The sequence below is a fragment of the Anomaloglossus baeobatrachus genome, unplaced genomic scaffold (assembly GCF_048569485.1).
Source record: "Anomaloglossus baeobatrachus isolate aAnoBae1 unplaced genomic scaffold, aAnoBae1.hap1 Scaffold_165, whole genome shotgun sequence".
NCBI lineage: Eukaryota > Metazoa > Chordata > Amphibia > Anura > Aromobatidae > Anomaloglossus > Anomaloglossus baeobatrachus.
Window position 1 is genome coordinate 267,464 of NW_027441935.1, and position 16,633 is coordinate 284,096.

Sequence of the window (16,633 nt, forward strand, 5' to 3'; positions counted from 1 at the left end):
GTGCTAGTACGCCGGGGACCGCGGCGCTGACAGGGTTTAATGTGCCATTACACACTCAGCGTTACTGAGTGTGTTTATGTTTAGGGACCGCCGCGCTAACCGCCGCTGCCACAGAACACTGTGGCGCGGCTGGGACTTGTAGTGCGCCGGGGACTTCCGCGCTGGCCGCGCTTATACGGCGGCAGCGCTTATTACTATAGTCCCCGGCTTGACTTGCGGCCTGGTCTCCTTTTCCTCCCGCCCTCACCCCTGACAGGCAGGAGAAAGGCGGGACGCTGCACAGCACGAGCAGCACGGAGGGCTGGAGCATGCTTTGCATACTCCATCCCTCTCACTGTGCACAGTGCAGGCACCAGTTCCCGCACTTTCTAGGCCACGCCCACGACTCCCCTCTCTCCTCAGGACGCCGGCAGCCATTCCTGTCAGCTCCTCGGACGCAGCAGAGGGGGACAAGGTCTGGGGGACCCAGGCAGGGACTTCGGTGGCCTCACAACCGCTTTTAAGCGGGTGGTAAGCAGCACCTGTGGTGCCAGCCCCATTGTGCAGTAGTGTAACTATACAATTTACACTGTATGGTGCACAGTTCATTCTGGCTATATACCCTATTGTGTTGCTTAGGGAAGATAATAGCATGGCGCCCACAAAAGGCAGGGGTGCCAAAACACAGGCTTATTATGCTGCCTGCGCCGCATGTACGACCCCGCTACCGGCAGGTTCCACTGACCCTCATTGTGTACAGTGCTCGGGCCCTGTGACACTTGCTCAGCCAGAGCCTCTGCTAAGAGGGGCCCAGGGGGAGCCACCTGCTGACAATGTCCAGGTGACAGGGACAGAGTTTGCAAAACTCTCTGACACTATGGCTAAGATACTAGAAGCCTTGCAGTCCAGGCCGATATCTCAGCACAGGGACTCTGTTGAATCTGTGTTCCCTGGGCCCCCTCAGTTGGACCAACAATGTCCTCCCGGGGTATCTCATAGATCCCGGGCTGAGGGTTCTGACACAGACCCCAGCCCCAGACCGACTAAGCGAGCTCGCTTAGATTTTCCCTCAACATCATCATATTGTTCAGGGTCTCAGCGAGGGGAATCTCGGATTGATGAAGCGGAAACAGTTGATCAGGATTCTGATCCTGAGGGCGCTCTCAATCTTAATACTGCAGACGGGGACGCCATAGTGAATGATCTTATTGCGTCCATCAATCAAATGCTGGATATTTCTCCCTCAGCTCCTCCGGCAGAGGAGGCGGCTTCTCAACAGGAGAAATTCCGTTTCAGGTTCCCCAAGCGTACACCGAGCATGTTTCTGGACCACTCTGATTTCAGAGAGGCAGTCCAGAATCACCATGCTTGTCCAGATAAGCGTTTTTCTAAGCGTCTTAAGGATACACGTTATCCTTTTCCCCCTGACGTGGTTAAAAGTTGGACTCAATGTCCCAAAGTGGATCCTCCAATCTCCAGACTGGCGGCTAGATCCATACTTGCAGTGGAAGATGGGGCTTCACTCAAAGATGCCACTGACAGGCAGATGGAGCTCTGGTTGAAATCCATCTATGAAGCTATAGGCGCTTTCTTTTGCCCCAGCATTCGCAGCTGTTTGGGCGCTGCAAGCTATCTCAGCAGGTCAAGCGCAAATTGAAGCAGCCACACGCACGTCCGCACCACAAGTGGCGTCCATTACCACTCAGACCTCGGCATTTGCGTCTTACGCTATTAATGCTGTCCTGGACTCTGCGAGCCGGACGGCGGTTGCAGCCGACAATTCGGTGGTACTCCGCAGGGCCTTGTGGCTACGGGAATGGAAGGCAGATTCTGCTTCCAAAAAGCGATTAACCAGTTTGCCAATTTCTGGCGACAGATTGTTTGGCGAGCGTTTGGATGAAATCATCAAACAATCCAAGGGAAAGGATACATCCTTGCCCCAGCCCAAACCGAACAGACCCCCACAGAGGAAAGGACAGTCGAGGTTTCGGTCCTTTCGGGGCGCGGACAAGTCTCAATTCTCCTCGTCCAAAAGGCCTCAGAAAAATCAGAGGAACTCCGACTCATGGCGGTCTAACTCACGTCCTAAACAGACCGCCGGAGGTGCCGCTACCAAGGCGGCTTCCTCATGACTTGCAGCCACTTCACACCGCATCCTCGGTCGGTGGCAGGCTCTCCCGCTTTTGCGACATCTGGCTGCCACAGGTACAAGACCGGTGGGTGAGAGACATTCTGTCTTACGGTTACAGGATAGAGTTCAGCTCTCGTCCTCCGGCTCGATTCTTCAAAACTTCTCCGCCTCCCGAGCGAGCCGATGCTCTTTTGCAGGCGGTAGGCACTCTAAAGGCGGAAGGAGTGGTGGTCCCTGTGCCGCTTCAGCAACAGGGTCACGGTTTTTACTCCAACCTGTTTGTGGTTCCAAAGAAGGACGGGTCTTTCCGTCCTGTCCTGGACCTGAAACTACTCAACAAACACGTGAAGACCAGGCGGTTCCGGATGGAATCCCTCCGCTCCGTCATCGCCTCAATGTCCCAAGGAGATTTCCTCGCATCGATCGATATCAAAGATGCTTATCTCCACGTACCGATTGCTGCAGAGCATCAGCGCTTCCTACGCTTTGCCGTAGGACACGAGCACCTGCAGTTCGTGGCACTGCCGTTCGGCCTGGCGACAGCCCCACGGGTCTTCACCAAGGTCATGGCTTCAGTAGTAGCGGTACTCCACTCTCAGGGACACTCAGTGATTCCTTACTTGGACGATCTGCTGGTCAAGGCACCCTCTCAAGAGGCATGCCAACACAGCCTCAACGCTACTCTAGAAACTCTCCAGAGTTTCGGGTGGATTATCAAGTTTCCAAAGTCAAATCTGACACCGGCCCAATCGATAACATATCTTGGCATGGAGTTTCATACTCTAGCAGCGATAGTGAAACTCCCGCTGACCAAACAGCGTTCACTACAGACAGGAGTGCAATCTCTCCTGCAGGGCCAGTCGCACTCCCTGAGACGCCTCATGCACTTCCTAGGGAAGATGGTAGCGGCGATGGAGGCAGTTCCTTTTGCGCAGTTTCATCTGCGTCCTCTTCAATGGGACATCCTACGCAAATGGGACAGGAATCCGACGTCTCTCGACAGAAACGTCTCTCTTTCTCAAGCAACCAAAGCTTCTCTTCGGTGGTGGCTTCTTCCCACTTCACTATCGAAGGGGAAATCTTTTCTACCTCCATCCTGGGCAGTGGTCACGACGGACGCGAGTCTGTCAGGGTGGGGAGCAGTTTTTCTCCACCACAGGGCCCAGGGTACGTGGACTCAGCAAGAGTCCTCACTCCAGATCAATGTCCTGGAAATCAGAGCAGTGTATCTTGCCCTGAAGGCTTTCCAGCAGTGGCTGGAAGGCAAGCAGATCCGAATTCAATCGGACAACTCCACAGCGGTGGCTTACATCAACCACCAAGGCGGGACACGCAGTCGGCAAGCCTTCCAGGAAGTCCGACGGATTTTGATGTGGGTGGAAGCCACGGCCTCCACCATCTCCGCAGTTCACATCCCAGGCGTGGAAAACTGGGAAGCAGACTTTCTCAGTCGCCAGGGCATGGACGCAGGAGAATGGTCTCTTCACCCGGACGTGTTTCAGGAGATCTGTTGCCGCTGGGGGATGCCGGACGTCGACCTAATGGCATCCCGGCACAACAACAAAGTCACGGCATTCATGGCGCGATCTCACGATCACAGAGCTCTGGCGGCAGACGCCTTAGTTCAGGATTGGTCGCAGTTTCAACTCCCTTATGTGTTTCCTCCTCTGGCACTGTTGCCCAGAGTGTTACGCAAGATCAGGGCCGACTGCCGCCGCGCCATCCTCGTCGCTCCAGACTGGCCGAGGAGGTCGTGGTACCCGGATCTGTGGCATCTCACGGTCGGCCAACCGTGGGCACTACCAGACCGTCCAGACTTACTGTCTCAAGGGCCGTTTTTCCATCAGAATTCTGCGGCCCTGAACCTGACTGTGTGGCCATTGAGTCCTGGATCTTAGCGTCCTCAGGATTGTCTCAGGAGGTCATTGCCACTATGAGACAGGCTAGGAAACCAACGTCCGCCAGGATCTACCACAGGACGTGGAAAATATTCCTGTCATGGTGCTCTGCTGGGAGTTTTTCTCCCTGGCCATTTGCCTTGCCCATTTTCCTGTCTTTTCTTCAGTCCGGATTAGAAAAGGGTTTGTCACTCGGCTCCCTTAAGGGACAAGTCTCTGCGCTCTCTGTGTTTTTTCAGAAGCGCCTAGCCAAGCTTCCTCAAGTACGGACGTTCCTGCAGGGGGTTTGTCACATCGTGCCTCCTTACAAACGTCCGTTGGAACCCTGGGATCTGAACAGGGTACTGCTGGTTCTTCAGAAACCACCGTTTGAGCCAATGAAAGATATTTCTCTCGCACGCCTTTCACAGAAAGTGGTTTTCCTAGTAGCAATCACTTCACTTCGGAGAGTGTCGGAGCTCGCAGCTCTGTCATGCAAAGCCCCCTTCCTGGTGTTTCACCAAGATAAGGTGGTTCTGCGTCCGGTTCCGGAATTTCTCCCTAAAGTAGTATCCCCCTTTCATCTGAATCAGGATATCTCCTTACCTTCTTTTTATCCTCATCCAGTTCACCAATGTGAAAAGGATTTGCACTTGTTAGATCTAGTGAGAGCACTCAGGTACTACATTTCTCGTACGGCGCCGCTGCGCCGCTCGGATGCACTCTTTGTCCTTATCGCTGGCCAGCGTAAAGGGTCACAGGCTTCCAAATCAACCCTAGCTAGGTGGATCAAGGAACCAATTCTCGAAGCTTACCGTTCTGCAGGGCTTCCGGTTCCTTCACGGCTGAAAGCCCATTCTACCAGAGCCGTGGGTGCATCCTGGGCTTTGAGGCACCAGGCTACGGCTCAGCAGGTGTGTCAGGCTGCTACCTGGTCGAGCCTGCACACTTTCACAAAACACTATCAGGTGCATACCTATGCTTCGGCAGATGCCAGCCTAGGTAGGCGAGTCCTTCAGGCGGCGGTTAGCCACCTGTAGGCCAGAGCCGTTACGGCTCTATTATGAGGTATTATTTACCCACCCAGGGACTGCTTTTAGACGTCCCAATTGTCTGGGTCTCCCAATGGAGCGACAAAGAAGAAGGGAATTTTGTTTACTTACCGTAAATTCCTTTTCTTCTAGCTCCAATTGGGAGACCCAGCACCCGCCCCTGTTTTTTTGTGTACACATGTTGTTCATGTTGAATGGTTTCAGTTCTCCGTTATTCCTTCGGATTGAGCATACTTTAACCAGTTTATAATTGTTTTTTCCTCCTTCTTGCTTTTGCACCAAAACTGAGCAGCCCGTGTGACCACGGGGGGTGTATAGGCAGAAGGGGAGGGGCTTTACACTTTTAGTGTAATACTTTGTGCGGCCTCCGGAGGCATAGCCTATACACCCAATTGTCTGGGTCTCCCAATTGGAGCTAGAAGAAAAGGAATTTACGGTAAGTAAACAAAATTCCCTTCTTTTTTGCTTTTTCATCCAAGAAAAAAATGAAAAAAATCGGACAAACTTTGATTATAAAATCTGACTGAACAAACTGACAAAAAAAACCCACTGCTGAAACTCAGACCAATTTTTTTGTTAAAAAAATCGCTGAAGTCTGAATGAGGCTGACACCAGGGCTGAGCCGTTAGAAATGTACTGACTCCATCTTTACAAAAACAAGTCACCATTAACCAGTTCATGACTAGAACATATACCCCCATTTCTACCAGTTCCTGACTAGAGCATATACCACTATTTTTTCACTAAGGCTATTTTGGGGTTTTATACTACATGTGCTCTTTAACTTTACTTGTTAAGATATTTAAGTATTTTTTTTTCTCACTTTTTAATTTACAACCACAAAGGCCTGGTAAAAATATTTCAAGTGACCCTGCGGATATCTGCAGGTTAATATGGTTTAGGCCCTGTCACACACAGAGCTAAATCTGCGGCAGATCTGTGGTTGCAGTGAAATTGTGGACAATCAGTGCCAGGTTTGTGGCTTTGTACAAATGGAACAATATGTCCATGATTTCACTGCAACCACAGATCTGCCAAAGATTTATCTGTGTGTGTGACGGGGCCTTTTGGATGATGCCAGCTGCAGTACTGAAAATGAAAATAAACTTTTCCCCCAGTAGGCTTTTAGTCATACAGGCGTGTCCGGAGAAATTGTTGCCACCGCTCTGGCACCTTCACTTCTTGCGGTGCAGTGTATTAGTGCAGAGCAGGCTGTCCACGTGTTGTGAGCGGTGTTAGCACCGGGGGCTACTGAGAGAAGTAACGTAAACGTTTTCCTCGAAGCCGCATTTCCAGTACATCGGCCAGGACCTTTCAAACAGTATTAAACTGCTGATTAACCCGATAGATGCAGGTTAAGAGCGTTATCAGACCTGACAGGAGCCTTATAATTGCTAAATTCAAATTGTCCGTATATTGATAGTCCCAACCCACAGTGTGGGCAGTGATGGATATACTGTATATACAGTATATTCTGGCCATATATTTATTCAGCGCTTCACATTTTTGCAAGTTTTTCACATTCATTTCTAGTAGAATTTTTTTCATGAATAATTTTGTCACTTCATTGGTGTATCATAGTCATGGGCAGTCCAACTCTTTTTGGTGATCCGGTTCCCATGGCCTCGTTTACCAAAAAGAGCCGACTCTTTTGGCTCGTTCCTGGCTCCCTATTAATTATGTGTTCACCACAGGTAAACACACATTTAATCTTTTGTTGACGATGCTGAAACCCCGCCTACCCGCTGCTAAACCCTGCCCACTCCCAACTGACCAATTACTTTGCTAAGTGGGCGGGGTTTTGCCCACCAAACACCCATTTTTTTTACGCCCACTGAGAGCCGTTTAGAGAATTTAGTGGCTCTCACTGAGGATCCAGCTCCTGTCAGTCACAGCAAGGAGCCGGATCTTTGGATCGGATTGTTCCCGACCGACACATCACTAGTGTAACAGCCTTTTTAGCATTTTTTTTTCACTTTACACATTTGGTCATCTTCATATATTTATTGCTGTGTTTGATACTTTTATATTCGGTATTTTCATTTTTTTTTTAATGGATGGCCAAGAATGCAAAAGTACAGTAAAATCCAGAATATATAACACAAGTTCTGAATGATATCAGGATGTCAGTTCTATCATCCTCCGCCTGCTGCTGAGATTGATCATTACAGGTTACTGATCACAGAACTCTGGATCTTTATATTAAAATACTTTTATTTTAGGGACTAAAAGACACTATTTTTTCTTTGTTTTGTCATTATCCATAGGAGAGATAGGGTTTTGGAGTTAATGGGTTCCACTTGTGTGGTGCATTGGAGAAGAAGACCAGGATGCAGAAAATACAGCATGTGACACCGCTGTGCCGTAACATATGCAGGCATTAGAGGAAACTGCGCCATATATGGCCAGGATTAATATCGCTTCTGGAGTGTAGAAAGTGACGTTATAGGCGGTGGATCACATCTTGGGCTTCACTGAGTACAGCGTACCTGATGTGACCTGATGGGCAATGGAATGCATCGTGGGATTCCACTTAGTGCAGCACGCCGGATGTGACGTAATAACAGAAGCCGAATTAAACGTCTATCATATAGTAGGGATGAGAAATCACGCACCCTAGAGAGTGGTGGGATGCAAATGCGTTTCAACAACTGCCTGCTAGCTGCGCATGCACGCTGTATGGAAAAACCGTATGTAAACGCATAATACTACAGATATAGCAGATGTAGAAATACCCCTATGAGTTATGGGCACAAATAGGCAGCATGATATTTGATGTGGACAAGAAGCACTGTAGATCTGGACTATAGATAGCGCAATAATAAGGGACAGACATGATTATACTCTTCATTAGTTGGGGATATTATCAAAAAATGTACAGGACAATAATACAATCTTGATCCCAATAAGTGCACGAACAATTTAAAAAAAATATATACAAGACCAAATGATCATCAATTTATAAAAAATACCAGTGGTCACTAGGGCCTATACCAGAAATGGAGGTTGTATGTAAAAGGTATGCTAAAGTGTAAATACCACTAGAGCTGGACAGACTTAATAAATCTAACAAAGCTTAATTGCTGGTTAAGGTCCTTGGGGCTGAGTATAAAGGCCCCGTCACACACACAGAGATAAATCTTTGGCAGATCTGTGGTTGCAGTGAAATCATGGACATATTGTTCCATTTGTACACAGCCACAAACCTGGCACTGATTGTCCACAATTTCACTGCAACCACAGATCTTTCGCAGATTTATCTCTGTGTGTGACAGGGCCTTAACTCAAGCCAAAAAATCCACCTGCTTTCCCTTAGCAATATCCTTTCATCCCAATCACTTTGTGGGATAGTTTACTTTGAAATGAAACAGTATATCGCTACCATCTACGGCATTAACATGATGTGCCAAAGGGGTCTCCCTGCCATGTCTAAAATCCCCAAGGTTTTCGCTAATATGAACCTGAAGTTGTCGTGTCGTTTTTCCTACTTAATCTTTGGGGCAAGTGTAGGTGCACAGCTACACTACACCAGTGGTTTTACAATTGGCAAAGTCGTTTTTATAGACCCAATTTGTAACAACACTTCTAAAAGTATTAGGAGTGACATGTTGGCAAAACTAAAGTTATCAAACCTGAAGGCACCCAGTGATATGTTGTCCAACCAGGTAACGGCTTTTTTATTTTTTATATAGAGAGATGGTTGTGTACCACATGACCTTGATAGATCTCCCCTTCCTTAAGATGACAGGGGGATACAAATATGAAACCAGAAGTATCGGGATCTGCCCTGAGAATCCCCCAATATTTTCTGAGGATACTTGTAATGCAATCAGTTTGGTCATCATAAGTACCTTTTAGCCGTGTGATAGGTTCAGATGTTGGTTTAGGTGTAAGGATCCAATCTTAGTGCGTGTTTATTTAAATCCTGATTGAATGAATTCCCTAAAGTGGCCCCAATTGTGGAACCTTCTCTTGAAATTGGCAACCGTATTCTGACACTTCACCAAAGAGGAGCAGTTCCTTTGCTATCTAAGCGACTGCCTCTTTAGTAAAGGAAAGTTTTGTTTCCTTGAAAATGTGAGGTGATTATAATAAACCCATTTGAGCTAAGAAGTATAAATTCCGATAATCTGTATCATGTAGAAATTTAAGAAACATGAGATTAGGTTTTACTGATTATTTAGCTTTTAAATGTTACAGCAGCATTACTTCAACTGAATCAAACGTGTTTTGCTGCTATAACGTGGTCAGATCGTGCCTGTATTTATCTATAAAAGAGCTATTCAAACCTTTTCCCAACCCAATTTGGTGTTCAAACAACTACATTTTAAATCATCCGCTCTCTTCCCCATACTTTCAACAATCCATCCTGGATTATTTTGAACTAAATGATAATAGTGAAGTCTTGGATACGACTCTCTTGTGTGCGCACAAAGATACTTAAGAGGTCAATTTATCAAACAATCATTCCACAATAATGATAAGCAGTTACTTTATACAGATATACAAAATAAACTTTGTACCCTCCATAATCTCAATAAATTATAATTTTCCAATGATCGAGCATTAGAGATATCCCAGCTTTAAAACCAACTGCATGCACATTTTTACCAACATTATTATTATTATTATTATTATTTATAGAGCACCATTGATTCCATGGTGCTGTACATGAGAAGGGGGGTTACATACAGAAAACATATACAAGTTTCAATAAACAGACTAGTACAGAGGGAAGAGGGCCCTGCCCTTTCGGGCTTACATTCTAAAGGGTTTTGGGGAGGAGACAGTAGGCGGGGTGTAGGTTGGGCGGCAGCTCCGCACGGTGGTGGGGCGGCAGCTCCGCATGGGGGTGGTCCGGCAGCTCCGCATGGTGGTGGGGCGGCAGCCCCGCACGGGGGTGGTCCGGCAGCTCCGCACGGTAGTGGGGCAGTGGGGTCATTGAAGGTTATAGGCATTTCTGAACAGATGAGTTTTCAGGTTCCGTTTAAAGTTTGCAAGTGTAGTATATAGTCTGACGTGTTGAGGCAGCGAGTTCCAGGAGACTGGGGATGCTCGGGAGAAGTCTTGGAGTCGGTTGCATGAGGAGCGAATGAGAGACGGAGATCTTGGGAGGACCGAAGATTACGTTTTGGAGTGTAGCGAGAGATTAGTTCAGAGATATACGGAGGAGACAGATTATTGATGGCTTTGTAGGTCAGTGTTAGTAGTTTGAATTGGATGCGATGGAAGATTAAGAGCCAATGGAGGGATTTGCAGAGATGAGAAGCGGGGTGGTATTGAGGAAAGAGGTGGATCATTCGGGCAGCAGAATTAAGGATGGACTGGAGAGGGGCGAGCGTGTAAGCAGGGAGACCACAGGAGGATGTTGCAGTAGTCGAGGCGGGAGATTGAGAGCATGCACTAGCATTTTTGTAGATTAAGAATTGAGGAAAGGACGGATTCTGGAAATATTTTTGAGTTGAAGACGGCAGGAGGCGGTGAGGGATTGGATGTGTGGTATGAAGGACAAGGCAGAGTCCAAGGTCACTCCGAGGCACCGAACTTTGGGTGCTGGGAAAGGCGTGATGTTATTTATTGTAATAGCTAGATCAGGTAGGGAGTGTAGGTGAGACGGAGGAAAGATGATCAGTTCAGTTTTGGCCACATTGAGCTTTAGGAAGCGAGAGGAAAAGAAGGAAGATATAGCCGATAGGCACTCTGGGATTCTGGACAGCAGAGAAGTGACATCTGGACCAGAGAGGTAGATTTGAGTGTCGTCGGCATATAGGTGGTACTGGAAGCCATGGGACTTTATGAGTTGTCCCAGTCCAAACGTATAGATGGAAAAGAGTAAGGGTCCCAGGACAGAGCCTTGAGGGACACCAACAGAGAGATGGCGGGATGAAGAGGTTGTGTGGGAGTGGGAGACACTAAAAGTGCGGTTGGAAAGGTATGAAGAGATCCAGGATAGGGCGAGGTCTCTGACACCAAGGGAAGAGAGGATCTGTAGTAGCAGGGAGTAGTCGACAGTGTCAAAGGCTGAGGATAGGTCTAGAAGTAGGAGTATAGAGAAGTGGTTGTTAGCTTTGGCAGTAAGTAAGTCATTTGTAATTTTAGTCAGGGCAGTTTCAGTGGAATGATGTGGACGGAAGGCGGACTGGAGGTTGTCGAAGAGAGAGTTAGAGGAGAGGTGGGAGGAAAGTTCACCAACATGAACAAACGCTAAAAAAGTACTGTCATTATTGGCACAGTAAGAAGCTCCCTTTTTAGCAAACAAAATCTTAAACCGCTCCATCCCGTATATCTTTCTTCTACTCATCTGACAAATGTAAATTAATAGATCCTCAGAACATTACCAATGAGTTTCCTAATTATCACAAATTATACATCTTGGAAACAGATACCAAAACTCTCCATCCGGATTACAAGAGCTTCCTTTCTGAATAAAATAAAGGTAACTCAATTGAATCCTGAACATACAAACTGTCTCCCAACCATTTACCTTTCAAGAAATAAAAGCTGTAGAGTTATTAAAGCTTAACAAAGCCCCAGGACTGGATGGTGTCACAAACGAATATGATAAGAAATATTAATTGCTGCAAGCTCCTTATTTAGTGAGACTTTAATAAAGCCGCTAAGACTAAATTGTATCCTAAAAAAATGCTTGTGGCTTTCATTATTACACTACCTAAGCCAGCCAACGTTAAAGACAATAACCCTTTAAAATTCAGATCTAAACTATACACTAAAGCCATATCTCTTAATCTTAATATTTTATCACTTACAGAACAGGATCAGGTGGGTTTTGTAAAAAGTCAAACTGCTGAAGGTACAGGTCACGTTACCAACATTATTTCTAAGGTGGGGTTTCGTGGAATGCCTTATTTGCTTCTGTCCTTGGATGCGGTGAAAGCATTCAATCGATTACACTGGGGTTACCTCCAAGAAGTGCTCATAAAATTTGGCATCTCTGGTCCTATCTCGTCCTCAATTATGGTACTTAACACATTGACCACTGCACAAATTTACTCATCAATTGTACTTTCTAACCCGTCCCTACTACAAATAGGTCACGCCAGGTTGCCCATTATCCCCTTTAATTTTCGCTTTATTAATGGAGCCCTTTGCCAAGTCAATTTGTTTCTCCAAATATTTCTGGCATGAAAATAGGCAAGGCTGATCAGCTGCAAACTAAAAAACAATGGAGATTTTACATGTATAATTAATGAATTTTTATTAAACAATTACAAAAATATTTATTAAAACAATACAAGATTTAATACAAGACAGGAATTGGACACAGTGCCCAAGCTAAACCTACAGAATATTATATATAATAGATTCAATCATCTGCTCAAATTGGTAAAGACATAAAGTACAGTGGTAAAGGGAAAATACATTTAATTCCCACAAGAGGTCGCCTGTGTAGCAACATCTAATCACAGCGTTAGTAATGAATATAAAGATTGTGCTCATGTAGAGAATATCATGGTAACTTGCACTCTTAATTATAATGTGTTTGCAACAAAGTTGTCTTACCCAGTAGTCTCAGGGGTATAAGCAGGGCATGTGGACTGAAGGGAAGAGCCTGACAGCCGTTTCTCAGGCGGATTGTCCGCTTCTTCTCAGAGGTTTGTGATAGTCTCCATAGCCTTGCAAGACCTTATAAAAGGACCTGTGAGTGACCACGTGATCAATTACGTAACACACGTCACCGAGCATGCGCTCACCACTCTAATAATATCAGAGGATGCTGTTGTAGAGGCCTGGCTTCACAGCGTTGGCGTCATAGCAGTGTAGGTCACATGAGAATCACATGGTCACATGGTTTATTACCACTGTGATCGCACATCATCGAGATTGCTCCTGATAACAGGAGGAACGCGTCACCTCCGCACACAGGGGCAACCTCAAGAAGGAAAGTGCTCATAGTGGTGTCGCGGGGACTAAATGTGCTTAATACATTGCCACAGCCAAATCAGCACACACATATACAATATAAGAATCAATCTAAATAGATGCACATATTCCTCAAAATGTAAAGATAAGTAATAGTAATAATACTATAAATATGTATGTCATAATTACAGTATAGGCAGTATGTGCATGTATGTAAAACAGCATCATACTAAAAATACATCCATTGTGCTGATAGGTTGTCGAAATTCCTAAAAACCATTCATCGTTTGGACCAAAAAGACGCACATTAAAGGACCAGGAGGAATGATTTCATGAGGTCTTAATAGAAAGGAAGGTGCACATCAATACAGGCAAGACACCCCAATATAGGGTAATAAAAAGGAGGTAAGAAAAACATATAATGAAAAGAACACACGTGAAGAGGATATTTCAGATATTTAACTCAGATGGTCAATCATAAAAATGAGGAGAAACTAAAGGATTTGTTTAGTCCATCCGGAGACATAGTCCCCAGGGTAACAATCCACCTGGTAAGCGTTGGGCCAGGCGTTTCTTGAGATTGCCCCCTCTGAAGACTCCATGTATAACAGGTCTGAGGGAACTAGGGTTGAAGTTATGAGTTGTCCTAAAATGTCGCTGCAAAGTTTTGTGTCGAGACATCTTACACCATTTTTGTCGCAACTATGTCCCTGACGTGTGGTCCCTTGTTCTGATCCGTAACTCCCAAGATATTACGATATACACCTGCGGACACCCATACGTCGCATGGTATATCACATGTGTTGTACCGCATGTGATATACTCCCTGATGTTAGTGTCGCCTGCCATCTGCCAAGGAAAAAGTAGTACCTCTGTCGATGTTATTGCAAGCCACACAGTATCCGCATATGTAACAGCCTTTACATGGATTAATGGATCCAAACAAATTGGGAGTCGCAGGGATATAGTGACTAAAAACCAATAGGTCCCTCAAGTTCCTGGAACGCCTCAAGGTCATAGATGAGGCATTAGTGAGGCAATTCCTAAGTGAAGTTTTAAGGCCACTTTACACACAGAGATAAATCTTTGGCAGATCTGTGGTTGCAGTGAAATTGTGGACAATCAGTGCCAGGTTTGTGGCTGTGTACAAATGGAACAATATGTCCATGATTTCACTGCAACCACAGATCTGCCAAAGATTTATCTCTGTGTGTGAAGTGGCCTTTAGAGATCAAAATTGGCCAATGTCTCCCTAATATTGACCACATTTGACCCCATTGCTGGTTATGGGTAGAGATTAACCTGATTTTGGTGGATTAATTCACCTTGGGAAGTAAAGGTTGTAATAATTGATCACATTTAGTATTTTTAGCCCTATTAAAGCCCCTCTTAACCCCTTCACGACCGCGGGCAGTAAAATTACGTCCTATTTTAACGTGACTTAACGACCAGGGACGTAATTTTACTGCCTAAACTTCATTTGATTGCCATGGCCATAGCAACGGCTTTCAAATGATGTCCCCTGCTGTTTCTTACAGCAGGGGACCTTTGCTTGACCCCAGGGGGGGTGGCATCGCCACCCCCTATCGACGATCGATGTGATTGGCTGTTCAAATCTGAACCGCCAACCACATCGATCGCACTAATTTCGGCAAAAATAATGCCCGAATTAGTGCGATCCTGTGAGATCCAGCTATGAGATGCCGCAGCTGCTGCAGCATATCATAGGTGGACCTCAAACATGCCGCCCCCAGCCCCTGCAGCACTGATTGGAGCGATCGTGCTATGACGCGCAATCGCTCCAATCAGTGTGCAGTGGGGCGGTCTGATCTGCCGGTGGCCGCCCTCCCCAGGCCTGTACTGCTCTGGGGACCCTCCCCCAACATGGCTGCAGCGTGGAGTGGCTGGTACTTTTGGTACCACGCCACCGCTGCTGCCGCCGCAGACGCCGCCTCTGCTGTCACCGCGCCAGCTCCAAAGGTAAGTATTGCGCTCCGGCGATGGCCCCTGCGCGCTCCCGTGAAGGCCCCTGCGCGCTCCCGTGAAGGCCCCTGCCCGTGCCCCCCCAGATCTGCCCCCCTACGCCCCGATCTGCCCCCCTACGCCCCGATCTGCCCCCCGGCATCCCGATCTGCTCCCCACGCGATCTGCCTGCCTCCTCTGTCATCTCTATTCTGCTTCCAAGGTTCCTTCCTTCTGCCTTTGCTTCTCCGCCCCCTCTGCTCTCCCTCTAACCCCCCCCCATCTGCCCCCCCCTCTCCCCATCCCCCCCTGCCCCCCCCCGACGTCCTCTTACCTGCCTTCACGGGTCGTCCGAGGTCTTCACTGGCCCGATCACATCTGCCTCCATCGCTGGGTCCTTCTGCTGATCTGTCCAACGTCCTGCCTGCTGCTGGTGTAAAGCTGTCTATCTCACTGCCTTCTTGTTCCTCTGCAACTCTTCTGGTCAGTGATCCTCTTGGTACTGTGAGTATAACTTTTTTTTTTTTTTTTTCTTGTATCCTGTCCATTTTTACACTTCATCTGTCCGTGCGTCCCGCCAAGCGCTGATCAGGGATGCAGATAACGGATCTGCATCCGTGGTCAGTTTTTGGCATGACTTTTTTCCGTATTCGCGACGCTTTTTGTATCGCGTCCGTCCGTGCGTCCCGCCGAGCGCTGATCAGGGATGCAGATAACGGATCGGCATCCCTGCTCAATTTTTGGCGTGACTTTTTTCCGTATTCGCGACGCTTTTTGTATCGCGTCCGACCGTGCGTCCCGCCGAGCGCTGATCAGGGATGCAGATAACGGATCGGCATCCCTGCTCAATTTTTGGCGTGACTTTTTTCCGTATTCGCGACGCTTTTTGTATCGCATCCGTCCGTGCGTCCCGCCGAGCGCTGATCAGGGATGCAGATAACGGATCGGCATCCCTGCTCAATTTTTGGCGTGACTTTTTTCCGTATTCGCGACAATTTTTGTATGGCATCCGTCTGTGCGTCCCGCCGAGCGCTGATCAGGGATGCACATAACATATCTGCATCCATGGTCAATTTTTGGCGTGACTTTTTTTTTTTACGTATCCCAGACGCTTTTTTTATCGCATCCGACCGTGCGTCCTGCAGCGGCCGATCAGTGCACTGCGTCTGTGCGTTTGAAAAGTCAAATGGCGCTCCTTCTCTTCTGAGCCCCGCCATGCGCCCAAACAATTACTTTCCACCACATATGATGTATCTGCGTACTCAGGAGAAAATGCACAATACATTTTATGGTGCATTTTTTCCTGTTACCCTTGTGAAAAAAAAAGCTACCTAATTGAAGCAACCGTTTTGTGGTAAAAAAAAAATTTTTCTTTTCACGGCTCAACGCTATAAACTTCTGTGAAGCCCCCAGGTGTTCAAAGTGCTCACCAAACATCTAGAAAAATTATTTGAGGGCTCTAGTTTCCAAAATGGGGTCACTTGTGGGGGAGCTCCATTGTTTAGGCACCTCAGGGGGTCTTCAAACCTGACATGGCGTCCGCTAATGAGTGCAGCTAATTTTGCATTTAAATGGCGCTCCTTGCCTTCCGAGCACTGCCGTGTGTCCAAACATTTGATTTCCACCACATATGAGGTATCTGCGTACTCAGGAGAAAATGGACAATACATTTTATGTTGCATTTTTTCCCAATACCCTTGTGAAAAAAAAAGCTACCTAGTTGAAGCAACAGTTTTGTGGTAAAAAAAAAA

At 47.0% G+C, this 16,633-nt stretch overlaps 1 long non-coding RNA gene across 1 annotated transcript in view; it reads right to left on the bottom strand.

Annotated features, from left to right (window-relative positions):
• Positions 1 to 12,718, bottom strand: part of LOC142260691 (uncharacterized) — a 69,771-nt gene extending 57,053 nt beyond the window's left edge. The window contains exon 1 of the long non-coding RNA XR_012728682.1: positions 12,561 to 12,718. This is a non-coding gene — a long non-coding RNA (uncharacterized LOC142260691). The remainder of the gene's footprint in view (positions 1 to 12,560) is intronic.
• Positions 12,719 to 16,633: the final 3,915 nt, after the last annotated feature.